The sequence below is a fragment of the Panthera uncia genome, chromosome D2 (genome assembly GCF_023721935.1).
Source record: "Panthera uncia isolate 11264 chromosome D2, Puncia_PCG_1.0, whole genome shotgun sequence".
NCBI classification, from domain to species: domain Eukaryota; kingdom Metazoa; phylum Chordata; class Mammalia; order Carnivora; family Felidae; genus Panthera; species Panthera uncia.
The window spans coordinates 13,720,267-13,733,945 of record NC_064818.1 but is presented as its reverse complement, the minus strand read 5'-3'; the positions used below and the strand labels follow the sequence as shown (position 1 = coordinate 13,733,945).

At 42.1% G+C, this 13,679-nt stretch overlaps 1 pseudogene; it reads right to left on the bottom strand.

Moving 5' to 3' along the window:
* Positions 1-1,346: 1,346 nt before the first annotated feature.
* Positions 1,347-2,245, bottom strand: LOC125932595 (ADP/ATP translocase 2-like; annotated as a pseudogene).
* Positions 2,246-13,679: the final 11,434 nt, after the last annotated feature.

Sequence of the window (13,679 nt, the reverse complement as noted above, 5' to 3'; positions counted from 1 at the left end):
TCTTATTTGATGGCTTTCTTTAGTGTTATATTTGGATTCCTTTCTCTTTATTTTTTGCATATCAATTACAGATTTTTAATGTGTGGTTACGATTAGGTTCATATATAACATCTTATGTGTATAGCAGTCTATATTAAGTTGATGATTACTTAATTTTGAACACATCCTAAAAGCACTAAAATTTAACCGACTTTCACATTTATGTATAAGATGGCATGCTTTACCTCTTTTTATTTTATGTATCCCTTGATTGATTTTTGTAGATATAATTGATTTTACTACATTTGTGTTGTAACCTTCATACTGGCTTTATATGTGATTAATCTACTACCTTTATTTATGTTTGCTTTTACCTATGAATTTTTAAACTTTCATTAATGTTCTTCCAGTTATGGTCTTTTCTTTCAAATCAGTTCTCTAACATTTCTTGTAAGGCTGGCTTAGTGGTCATGAATTCCCTTAATTTTTGTTTTCTGGGAAACTCTTTATCTCTCCTTCTATTCTGAATGATAACCTTCCTGGGTAGAGTATTCCTGGTTGTAGGTTTTTTCCTTTTAGCACTTGGAATATATTATGTCATTCCTTCTGGCCTGCAAAGTTTCTGCTGAAAAATCAGCTGATATCCTTATGGGATTTCTTTTGTATGTAACTATTTTCTTTTCTCTTGCTGCTTTAAGAATTCTCTCTTTATCATTACTTTTTGCCATTTTAATTATCATATGTGCTGGTATAGAACTCCCTGGATTAATATTGGTAGGGGCTCTCTATGGTTCCTGGATCTAAATATCTGTTTCCTTCCCTAGATTAGGGAAGTTTTCAGATATTATTTCTTCAGATAAGTTTTCTGCCCCCCTTCTCTTTCTCTTCTCATTCTGGGATCCTTTTAATGTGAATGTTATTGTGCCTGATGATGTTGCTGACTTCCCTTAACCTATTCTCATTTATTATTATTCTTTTTTTTTTCTTTTTGCTGTTCAGCTTGATTACTTTCCATTAACCTGTCTTCCAGATCACTGATCCATTCTTCTGCCTCCTCTAATCTGCTATTGATTCCCTCCAGTGTTTTTTCTTATTTTTGTTATTGAATTATTTTTTTTTTTAATTTCAGATATTTTTTTACTTCTTCAAGTTTATTTATCAGGAGTGACTGAAATAAAAACTGTAATTGAGTCCCATCATCATGGAAATGGCTTTAAGAGAAAACTGGTCAGATGAATATCATTCCCTCCCATTTCAACCAGTAAATAGTTGCTATTGATAAATAGCCAACAATCTGTCAAGAATGCTCAAGATATGTTATATAATATTGCATGCCTGTTCACACGGGGGATAAGCTAGGAAATAACCTATGTGAACTTATTGATTTCATCATACAAGACCAGCACAAAAGCACCACCTATGTCTCTGAGAACATTGGGCTGTGCACAGTTGACAAACGCTTTGGCTCCTTCATCCCAAGCAATCTTCCTCCAGCAGTCAAGTGAGCCCGCATACATGATGTCAGTTCGTTCGCACCCTGACTACATCATCATATGACAGCAAACAGTGTCAAACAGATAGAATGTCAACCCAGCAGCCACTGTGACAGAATGTGTGATCATCCAGCTGATGAAGATGTGAGTATTGTTGGGATCTGGAAGCATTCCCTTTGCAGTGTCAATAGATACCGAAGTAGGCAACTTGGTAGGTGATGATACCCTACAAAGACACACTAAATGCTTGGCACAGGCCCTTAATCCCATGAGATTTGTACATCTTAACCAGGCAGCCACTGAGGCCTCTGAATTCCCCTTTAGCTCCAGCTTTGCCACATCAGCTGCTAAACGCATATGGGCAAAATTAAGAGGATACACAGAACACAAGGATATATAACCCCAGCAGCACTACCTGATGCCAGATTCCCTGCAAAGTAGCACCAAAACTGGGTTCTCTTGTCCACACCATCCAGGAAGGTATGCTTGTGTTTATCTTTGAAGGCAAAGTTGAGAGCCTGGGTAGGAGAGTATCTGATGACATTGGCCAAGTTACCACACCAGGACAGGGCTGCCTGCTCCTTAGGGATATGAGCCATGCAGTCTATAGTGCCCTTGTATTGCTTATCTGTGGTGATTTGCCTACTGGCATGCTGCACCTGCAGCAGCAGCTTGACCTGCTTGATGGGAACTATCGTGGTCTTCGAGATGGCCACGGCCAATTCAGCCACCAGGAAGTCCTTGGCAATGAAGGATACAGCAGCATCTGTCATGCTGAAAGGAAAGAGGAGGGAGGCAACTGCCTGGTTATTGAATTCTTCATCTCTGACTTGTTCTGTTTTATGTTTTCTATCTCTTTGTTGAAGTCCAAGAACTCCACTCTTCTCAAGTCCAGTAAGTGTCTTTATGATCATCACTTTGAATTCTTTATTAGACATATTGCTTATCTTCCTTTCACTTAGCTGTTTGCTGTGATTTTGTCCTGCTCTTTCATTTGGGACATATTCCTCCATATCCTCATTTTGTCTAACTCTCTGTGTGATTCTCTGTATTAGGGAGGCCAGCTTTGTCTCTTGGTCTTGAAAGTAGTGGCCTTGTATAAAAGAGGTACTGTGGTTCCCTGAGCACAATGCCCCCTAGTCACCAGAACCGGATGCTCCAGGGGGCCTCCTATATGCTCTGCATGCATTCTACTGTTGTGCCTGGGCTCCACTTGCCTTCAGCCCAATCTTCTGGAATAACTTGCTTTGCCTTCTTTGGGCCCCTTGGGCAGGGTCTGGTCCGGGCACTATTGAGAGGCATATCTGAGGCCTCTGTGAGCTCCTCAGTGGGTGGGGTCAGAGTTGTGCTAAGTGGTTGCAATTGGCCTTTCTGTTGCAGCTGCAGCTGTACCAACAGCAGGGCTCTCTCCCTGCATGGTCTGCTGAAAGGCTTAGCTGCTGGAACGGCAGATGCACTGGGGTATGGGGTTATCTGCCCCTCTCCCTCAGACTTTGGAGTAGCACTAGTCCCTGCAGGGGCTGCTTTGGATGGATGACTGGGTGGGTTGGCTGGGAAGGGTCCCCAGGGGAATCCAGGGATAGGTCACGTGTTGCTGGGAATATAGGTGGAGAGTGTTAGGGCTGGTTCCCACCAGCATCTTGCTACCTAGGCTGGGGGAGGGGAAGAGAAAAGGCGCCCACCAGCATTTTTGTTCTTGGAGAAGTCCCCTAACAATCCCTGCCCCTCCAGCACGTGCTTTGAGATTAGTAAATAGGTCTTCATGTATACGTATACCCCAGGTGCTTTTCAAGTTGCTGCTTCAGTGCTGTGTTTCAGGCCAGGTGGTTACATATGCTGGCTCTTTAAGGACGTAGATTCCATTTCCTACCTCACTCTGACTCTTTTTGAGTTAAGCCTGCTGATTTTTAAAGTACCCAGAGTTAAGACCCGCTGGTTTTCAAAGCCAGAAGTTATGGGGACTCACCTTCCCAGAGCAGATCTCCAGTGCCTAGGGTGCCAATGTGGGGTCTGACCCTCTGCTCTCTCGGCTTGTGGTCTCTCACCTGGGGTTTGGTTCCCAGTTGCTTCTCCCCTGCTACCCTTTTCAATGTGGCCTCATCTCCACGATTCACTGTGGAAGGTCTTAACACACTTTCCAGTCTTTGGGTCATTTCCAGAGTTTGTTGCACAAATGTGGCCGTTAGCTCGGTGTGTCTGTGGGATGAGGTGAGCTCAGGATTCTCCTCTGCCATCCTCCTCCATCTCTCATGAAAATACTTATTTAGCAACATAATTTTGCTGAAATGAAGGCAAGAAAACGCATTTTGTAAAATAAATATATACTTTTGTATAAGTTAGTCAAATACCACTAACCCATTTCTAAGGTCTAAATATTTGTCCCCCCCCCCCCCCAATTCGTATGTTGAAATCCTAACCCCTCAGGAGGTAGGGCCTCTGGGAAGTGATTAGGTCACAAGGGAGGAGCCTTCCTGAATACTATTCGTGCCCTTATAAAAGAGATCCCACAGAGCTCCTAGCTCCTTCTGCCATGTGGGGATACAGGAGAAGTCTGACCTGGATGAGGACCCTTACCTGACCCTGCAGGCACCCTGACCTCAGACTTCCAGCCTCCACAACTGTGAGAAATGATTTCTGTAGTCTATAAGCCACCTAGTCTGTGGCGTTTTCTTATAGCAGTCTGAACAGATACCCACCAATAGGACTCGCAGATACGCAAGATTTTAATTCATCCATCTTTGACTTTTTGCAACTTTTAGTCATATAAAAAGTATACCTTTAAATGTACTGTGTAATGTTGCCATGATGAAGCCATACTTATCAAGGTAAAGGATAGAACATATTTTGTTTTCAGCTTGATTCATAATCTTTACTAGCCATATGAACACGGGCTCCCATTTGTTCCAGATTCCTAGAAACAGGCCAGGATAGGCTGCAATAATGTGCAACATATTCATAATCCTTGTGAATGAAAACATATTGCAATCGCCCATTTAAAAACAGATTCTCAGATGAGATTTTAAAATGTCACCGTAGGCTGGGCATAGTAGGTAAAATGAACACAAAATCTTAGGGAAAAAAGGTAAAAATAAAGGATTGAACAATATATGTACTGAGGAAACGCCACAAAAAAGAAAGATGAGATAATATCAGATAATGTAATACCATTCAAGGCCAGAAATGTTAAACAAGTAAATAGGGACTTCATATTGGTGGAATCTAGAATTCTATACACCTAACAAGACAACTGTGAGCTATTAAAATGGTTTAGGAATACAAAAAAGAGAAATAGATAAATACATAATTATAGTGACATACTTTAATATACTTCTCCAAGGAATCAACAAGTAATTCATAACAACAGAAATGCATGGGGTTTGAGTGAACAACATAGTGTAAGCTTAGATAATAGATAATAGATTCATAGATATATAAATAGATACATGTATACATATATAGTAGATAGAGTGATGGATTTACCCCGCAGGGGCTATAAATATTACAAACACCCATGGATTCATTTGAGATCTTAAATCAATGCAGCAAGAATGGAATGTTCATACTGGTATGGGACAATGGAATGAAGGAGGTGGGCGCAGATTTCCATTTGGGGAGATCTGATAGGATCTGGTGAGCAAAGACTTGGAGGAAAACAGGTGGTTGGGAGGAAATGTTCCAGGCGGAGGGACTCCAGGGGCCAGCAGGCACAAGGGCTCTAAAGCAGGGAAGTGCTTAGGGAGTTTGAAGAACCATAAGATGGTCCGTAAATCCCTTTGACAGACAGCTCCGGGCCTTTCACGTGTGGGTCTCTCTGCTGCAAATGCCCTCTTTCCCATTCATATCTGGAAAATGTCCACGCACACTTTAAGCTGAGCTCAAAGTTTACGTCCTCAGCGAAGGTCCCCAGCTCTCCCGGGAAGGATGTGTCCCTCTGTCCTTTGCGCTCCCAGCACTTGGCCCGTACGTAGCTCGGTATTTGCGTTGATCACCTTGTAGCTTGTGGATTTCATGCCTGACTCCCACCTCCAAACTAGGAACAAAGGAAAGGTAAGGACTCAGCTCTGCTTCTGAGACCTTCAGGAAGTGTTTGTGGATCAAGCAAGGGACGTCCTGTACTAAGCGATGCAAGTCCTCTTTCGGCTACTTGTTTCCTGTCTTGCGTGCAAGTGGCAAGTGTGTTCCTAAGTGCCTTCTGCGGGCAGTGGCAAGGTCTCTGTGCCATGCGGAATAACCGGGAGCTAATCAACCTCTGCTCTGGGTAGAGCTGGGAGGATCAAAGGACAGAGTGAAAGGAGTGGCGAGGGTTAACTGACAGCACAAAATGAATGTGGTGTCCTATCCCCCAGGCTTCTGGAAGGATCTCTGTCAGCTAAGTCTGGCAGAATGTATGGGATAGGCTGCTGAGCGGGGAGGAGAATGGCATCAGGGAGGCAACCTGAGGCCAGGACTACGTTTGCGTCACTGAAGCAACCCCAGACCAGTGGCACGGTTGAAGAGATGTCTGCTGATATGTGAGTGGGTGACCGAAAGGGTCAGAATTTGGGCCAGAAAGAGTTGAGATGGGCTCCAGTGATGGAGGGGACCTCATATCCAATGTCCCAGCCAAAGCCAGCTATTTACAATTTTAAGAGACCTGCTTTGCCCCAACTCTGAACAATTGTATCCCCTCTTGCTCTGCCTAGAAGGTTCTTCCCTCCTGTAGGAGGCAGGCCAGAAGCACAACCTTTTGTCAAGCACAACTCTGCCCCATACTTAATGTGAGTCTTACAATTTACACCTGCCGTCTGTAACTTTGCTGTCCAGCTGCTGGCCGTGTGTGGCTATCGGGCATTTGAAATGTGACTAGTCCAAGTTAAGATGTGTTTAAGTTAACGGGCGCCTGGGTGGCTCAGGTGGTTAAGCGTCCGACTTCGGCTCAGGTCGTGATCTCACAGTCCATGAGTTCCAGCCCCGCGTTGGGCTCTGTACTGACAGCTCAGAGCCTGGAGCCTGCTTGGGATTCTGTGTCTCCCTCTCTCTCTCTCTCTGCCCCTCCCTCAGCTGTGCTCTGTCTCTCTCTCAAAAATAAATAAACATCGAAAAAAATTTTTTTAAAGATGTGTTTAAGCTAAAATACATGCTAGATTTAGAAGACTTAGTATGAAGGGCACCTGGGTGGCTCCGTTGAGCATCTGACTCTTGATTTCGGCTCAGGTCATGATCCCAGGGTTGCGGGTTCGAGCCCCATGTCAGGCTCTGTGCTGAGCGTGGAGCCTGCTTGAGATTCTCTCTCCCTCTGCCCCTCCCCTGCTCGTGCTCTCTCTCTCTCAAATAATAAAAATAAAGAAGACTTAGTATGAAAGAAAAGTAAACTACCTGATTAATTACAGGATAAAATGATAATATTTTAAATATATTGGGTTAAAGGAAATATATTACTGCAATTAGTTTCGTCTCTTCCTATTGTACTGTGTTAATGTGGCTACTAGAAATTGTAAAGTTGCAGCCCTATGAAAGGGGGATAATGGAGCTCCTACTTCAGGGGGTGCTTATAGAGAGATTAAATGGGATCATAATTATGAAATGTTTAGCCCAGTGCCTGACAAATGCTCAGAAATGTTTAGCCCAGTGCCTGACAAATGTTTGCCTGAGCAAATGCTCAGAAAAGAGATCACCACGTTATTACTGCAGTATTTCATGGACTCTAATACTCCCATTTTTGTTCCCGCATTTCTGCCTCTTGGACACTTGGATGTGTCCTACAGTTGACAGTAGAGTCCCCAGATCCCAGTTATAAAACATAGTCGTCACCGACTGCCTACCCTTAGCCATCCAAACTTGCGGCGTCAGTGGCTTAGACGAAAATCTGGGAGATCTGAAGGGGGCGCTCTTAACCTCTACCAATCAAAATATTAAGGGAAGGGGGTGGGCAGAGGGCAACTCCAGCTTGTTGAGCAACATCCCCTCAAAATAGGAATGAAAACTGGGCGCCTTATACCTACTTACAAAGTGGGCAGCATTGTTCATCACCCTTTTGTGGCTCTGAAAAGTTTTCACAGCCAAGGGAGGCGGGGCGCCTGGGTGGCTCAGTGGGTTAAGTGTCTGAGTCTTGACTTCTGCTCAGGTCGTGATCTCACAGTCGTGAGCTTGAGCCCCGTGTTGGGAGGCTTCCCCAGAGAGAATCAGCTTAAGATTCTCTCTCTCTCCTTTCTTTCTGTCCCTCCCCCATTCTCTCTCTCTTTCTCTCTCTCTCTAAAAAAACAGCAAACACACAAAAAAACTTTTAAGGGCCAAGAGAAGGGAAGGGGAGAAGATGAGGGCTTGCTCAAAGTGCTTAAAAGCATAGGTGGTGAGATTGGTGGAAAAACACATTGGTGACTAGGTCAGAGAGGGACTCCAGGGACTAGAGCTCTAAATATAAAGAAGCTTTAGGAATACAATACCTTAGTCAATTTCTGCTTTTGTTTTCCTTCTTATGTGTGTATGTGATAAGATTTTTAAAAATTCATACATAAACATGCCTAAATAAGTTTACTAAATTTAAGATTAGAACCCTAGTTAAGAAGAAGGAATTGCATTACGGTTTAATTGGGAATGCTTTTTCTTTTCTTAGTGGAACATAAAATAACGGTGCAAATTATTTATAATGAATGCATCCTTGATTTGGTGAAACATGGTATTCTCTTCAAAGGACTTCTCTTCCTTGAAGTCCAAGGTCAAGTGACCTCTCAAATACAACATTAATAACTTATACTTACCTTTTTCTTTGTCCTGTAATACTTCTCTATAATACTACCTATAAAACTTCTTTTTTATGTTTGTTGTTCGTTGTCTCCCTGTTAGAATGCACATTCCACGAGGGCAGGAGTGCTCATCTGTATCGTTCCCTGATGTCTCGCAAGCCCCTAGACCAGCGCCTGGCACACACAGAATAAGCAGACGAGTGAAATCCTTTTGTGTGTCGGGCACTGTTCTGAGTGCTTTGCCGGGATAATTTCATTTAACATTTACAAGCAACCTAAGGTAAGTATGACTACCAGTCACATTCTCCGTTGAGGAAACCAACATAGGCAAAGTTCCAGTAACCTGCCGAAGGTCACATAGCTTGTCTTCGGGGGAGGCAGGATTCAAGCCATCTTGGCTCCAGAATCTACACTTTGCTGCCTCTACTACAGCCTATATTTCCCTTCTGGATGGCTTTGGGAGAACTCCTATGTGAGCTCCCACTGTCCTGGGCACAGGCATGCCTCTACCATAGCTCTCACTCCCGTGTGTTAGAGGACAACGTGCCCCCCGTCCCCCACTAGACTGAGCTTCTCGAGGGCTGAGACCTGTCCTCATTCATCTTTTCCCCCCACAGCCTGGCACTGTGCCTGGCACTGAGCAGGTGCCTAATGTCTATGAAATAAACTGGCTGCGTGAGTACAGAGCAGGAAGCATGACAGAGGATTCATAGGTCCCTGACTGGCAGACAAAAGACTTGTGGAACCAATGAAAAGGGAAAAACTGTTCTGGAGAGAAGACACCATGGGTCCAGTTTTGAGTTTATTGGACTAATGGAAGGACATACAAGTGGGGATGTCCAGGAGGGACTTGGAAAGAGAAAAGTGGCACAGAGGTTCCCTTAGGACGAAACTGTAGGCTCAACAGGTCTTTCTGATAAGAGTGAATCAGCTTGCCAAGGAAAACAGAGCAAAGAAAATGCAAGCACAGGAAAAAATGAAGAAGGAAGAAGGCCAGCGCCTTGGAGAGCAGATCTGTAGTTCACGGGAGGAGAGAGACCAGGGGCTGGCGCAGAGATCGCCGGGAAATTCTCAAGGATCTCTGCAGCAACACTCAAGTCAAGGGAGGCTTTCTCCTGTTTGTGTGCCTGCGTAGGTGTCCGTGACACTGGTTGGTACAACAGTGCAGATTATAAATAAAAGTCTGTGGGCAGCCACAGAGAAACAACACATACGCTTTCCGTGCTCCGGGGTCTGTCTGGCCCTGCCCAGCCGTGCTTTGGGGATCGACTTAGCTCAGACTAGAGGTACACCCACACGAAGTTTCCTCCGGATGGCAACAGCCAGCACAGCTCTCTTCCACCTGTTCACGCGGACCTCTCTTCGCCCCCTCTCTCCTCCATACACGCGGGGAGACGACACTCCCTTCGTGGCAGGACAACACATGTGAAATCATCTTTTGGCAGCCCCGTTCTCTTCCTTGCCCACAGCCTTCCAGATTTTATGAGGCGAGTCTGGCTTTTGCAGTTCTTAGCCTGTGTCATTTTTGGCTTGTCTTGTCAGCTTCTCAAAGTGTCTCTTTCCTAGTTGTTTTGTGCTCTGTTGGATAAATCGGGCTTTCTCTGTTGGTGAACCACGGACCTCCTTGGAGGTAAGGGTGGGGACCATTACTTTAGTTCATTGAACCTCTTTAGTAATACTTTCCTGACTGGGGGCGCCTGGGGGGGTGGGGGTGGTGGTGCTCAGTCACTTCAGTGTCTGACTCTTGATATCGGCTCAGGTCACGAACTCACGGTTGTGGGATCGAGCCCTGCGTCGGACTCTGTGTTGACAGCTCAGAACCTGGAGCCTGCTTCAGATTCTGTGTCTCCCTCTTTCTCTACACCTCGCCTGCTCACACTCTGTCTCTGTCTCTCAAAACTAAATAAACATTTTTAAAAATTAAGAAATAAAAACTAAAAATTGTGGCATATATCATTCATACAGAAGAGTGAATAAAACATACTTGTACCATTTATTTAAAGAATAATTAGAAAGCAAGCACCCAAGTCCAGAAATAAAACTTTGTCAGCTCTTCAGAAGTCCCCTGTTCACCTCTTCCTTTTGTTAATAGTTTTACTACTCGTCTATGTGTCCCAAACATAGCTCAGTTTTGCCGGTTTTTGAACCTTAGGTAGGTATCTATTCTTTGGTTGACTTGCTTCTCAATACGAGATACATCCTGTTATTGTAAGTGGACTATAAATGCTCCTTTCATTGCTGCATCATGTGTCATAGTATGACTATCCCACGCTTTATCCATTCTATTGTTGATATGTTTAGGTTGTATATGGTCTCTAGCTATAACAGACATGTGCGTGTGTAAGTCAGTCTGTAGAAGTGCTGAGCCATAGTGAATGTGTATCTTGAACTTCGCTAGATGGTGCCACACTGTTGTCCAAAGTGATGGCATCGATTTATATAACCATCTGTGTATGAGGATCCTTCTTGCTTCATTCTTCTTACACTTGTTACTGTCAGATTCTCTAACTAATCACTCTTTGGTCTGGTTGGTGTCTAACAGCATTGTATTGTGATTTGAAAGTTCAAGTCCGTGGTTACTAACAAGGATATGGGTATTTTATTTTATCGGTCATGTGTATTTCCTCTTGCGTTCTGTGCTTATGTAAGCTTTGGCCTATTTTAAAAACTACATTGTCTCTTTCTTATTGATTTCTAAGTGTTCTTTATATATGCTGGGCACCAATTCTTTGTTTTACAAACTTCTCCCACACCGTGGTTTTGTCTGTTCCACTTGCTTTATGGTATTGTTTGGTAAACAAAAATTCTTCATTTTAATACAAATTTATTGATCTTTTCTTTTATGGCTAAAAATACGTCTTGACCCCTAAGTCATAAAAACATTTTTCCATACAGGCCTATGCATTTTATCTGAAATTCTTGGAGCTGGATGTGTTTTGGAATACAGGCTTTTTGGACACTGGAAAGGTACTGTGGAAAATACAATATATATTATTTATGTAACACTCTCAGCAGGAACTGGGAGAGCACCTATAGTCAATATTCAAACATTACTATTTCTGCAGCCAAACATGTAATCACCTAAGTACATAAAGAGCCTATATAGGACTATAAAGAGCCTCATGTCACTAAGTCACATTTTCACCTAATGAGTTCCAAATACTTTGGTGTTTCAGAAGTGGGGGATTTTGTAATTAGCACAAAAGTTATGGTAGCCTCATACAGGAAGAATGTAATTATTTCAGAGTTTAGAGGAACTTACTGGTGGAGCTGTGGACCTGGAATTTGTGTGTGAAAATTTTTTACTACTGATTCAAATTATGGTTTAGGCAGATTCATATTTTCCACTCTTGAATCAGCCAGCTGTGTTTTGCTTGAATTTGTGCATTTATCTAAATTTTATTTGCATTAAATTGTTTATACGATGTCCTAACTTTTTGGATGTCTATAGTTTTCATTACTGATACCGGTTAACATCCCTTCTTTTATTGTTCAATGCTTTCAGATATTTGTCAATTTTATTAGTCTTTTCTTGTGTGAATATTACCATCATGGGCAATTTCAAACCACTAATTTGATGTTAGTGGCCATGGAGCTGGGGAGAGGTGTGCACAATTTGCTCTCCTGAGTCAGTACCAACTGTCTCTAGCACACTACTTTTGTTTCCCGTTTCATTTATTCCTGCTCTTGAAATTATTTGTCCTTTACCTTAATTTTTTGTCCTTTTACTTTAAATTTTCTCTCCTTTTTCTAACTTCTTGAAAAGGGGTGTTTAGCTAAAAACCTTTTAGCCTTTTTCCTAATATACTTAAGGCTACAAATTTTCCTCTAAGTTCTGTTTTAGCCTCACTCCACAGGCATTGCTGTTGTATTTTATTGTTCAGCTCAAAATATTTTCTAATTACCATTGTGACTCTTTATTTAACTAGGTTTTATATGGACTTGTTACAGTTCTTTAAAAAAATTTTTTTTTCATGTTTATTTATTTTTGAGGGAGAGAGAGACAGAGTGCAAGTAGGGGAGGGGCAGAGAGAGAGGGAGACACAGAATCTGAAGAAGGCTCCAGGCTCTGAGCTGTCAGCATAGAGTCTGATGCAGGGCTGGAACTCACAAACCATGAGATCATGACCTGAGCCGAAGTCGGATGCTTAACCGACTGAGCCACCCAGGTGCCCCTGGACTTGTTATAGCTCTTTATTGATTTCTAGCCTAATTGTGTCATGGTCAAGAAACACATACCAAATGATTTCAATCTTTAAAATTTGATGAGAGTTGCTTTACAGCTAAGTATGTGGTTGATTTGGGAATCATGCCATGTTTACTTTGGAAAAAATGTACATTCTGATTTTGGTTGTGTTCAGTGTATATTCATTAAGTCAAGTTTATTAATGTTATTCAAATTTTCTATATCCTTATTGACTTTTCTTTTACTTGTCTTGTCTTAAAAATCACTGAGAAAGGCTTATTAAAATAACCTAATAGGACTTTATATTTTTTCTTTGTAATTCAGTCAAGTTTCACTTTTATATATTTATTATTAAGTACAAATAACCTTAAATTTTTTTAAAATTTAAATGTATTTTTTTTCAACTCACACATCATCCAAGACCCGTTCTTTTTTCTTTTCATCCTTTTTATATTTCATCAGTCATACTTAGAAGATATTATCTTTATATAAACTATCTTTGATAGACATAGTGTAAAAGAAATGAGTGGCTGCGGTAAAGATAAAGCGTTCCACTATCATCTGAGTCCATTAACTATTACAGAAATACTTTCCATATTGTAGAACATATGTTTGGTAGTACTTAGCTTCACATAGCTGCCCTGAAAATCTGCATATATTTAATTTGGAAAATATCAAACACCTGCATCGAATGCAGAACTGTACATTGTTTATGAGTTTTATAAGCACTTCAGAACAGGATTAAATGATGCAGGGGGAATATGTTAAGAGAACCAGACAGCAGATGACTGACTGATCTTTATCCATAAACATGCTTTTAAAGATTCTGCTCAGAGATATTAACTTGTTTATTAGAAAAAGCATACTTTTGAAATATCTGGAGCAGCTCTTTTCATTCTGTTTTAAGATACCTTGGCGTTTGGGGAGTAAAAAGCCACAAGACTAAATCAATATTACAGATATTGATTTTCTCCATTCTGACCAATTTGTGCTACCTTTCCACAAATTTTATATCCAAGTCCACAGATCCTATCTGTAAACTATAATCTCACATTTTAAGGCTCACATTTTAACTATCACATCTCAGCCGAACGACACTTTGCTTTCACATTCTTTCACTAGATGTCTCCAAATACCAACTAAAAAGACATTTTCTTTGCACAGAAGCAAGCCTCAAGGGTTCAAGGCAAGCTGGTGATGTTGAGAAATGTACCAGGATGAAATCTCAACCAGGGGGCTAGGAGCTCAAAGCCTAGGGTTCGCAGCTGGATGCACTTTTTTGCCAAGTCTTCTGGGTCG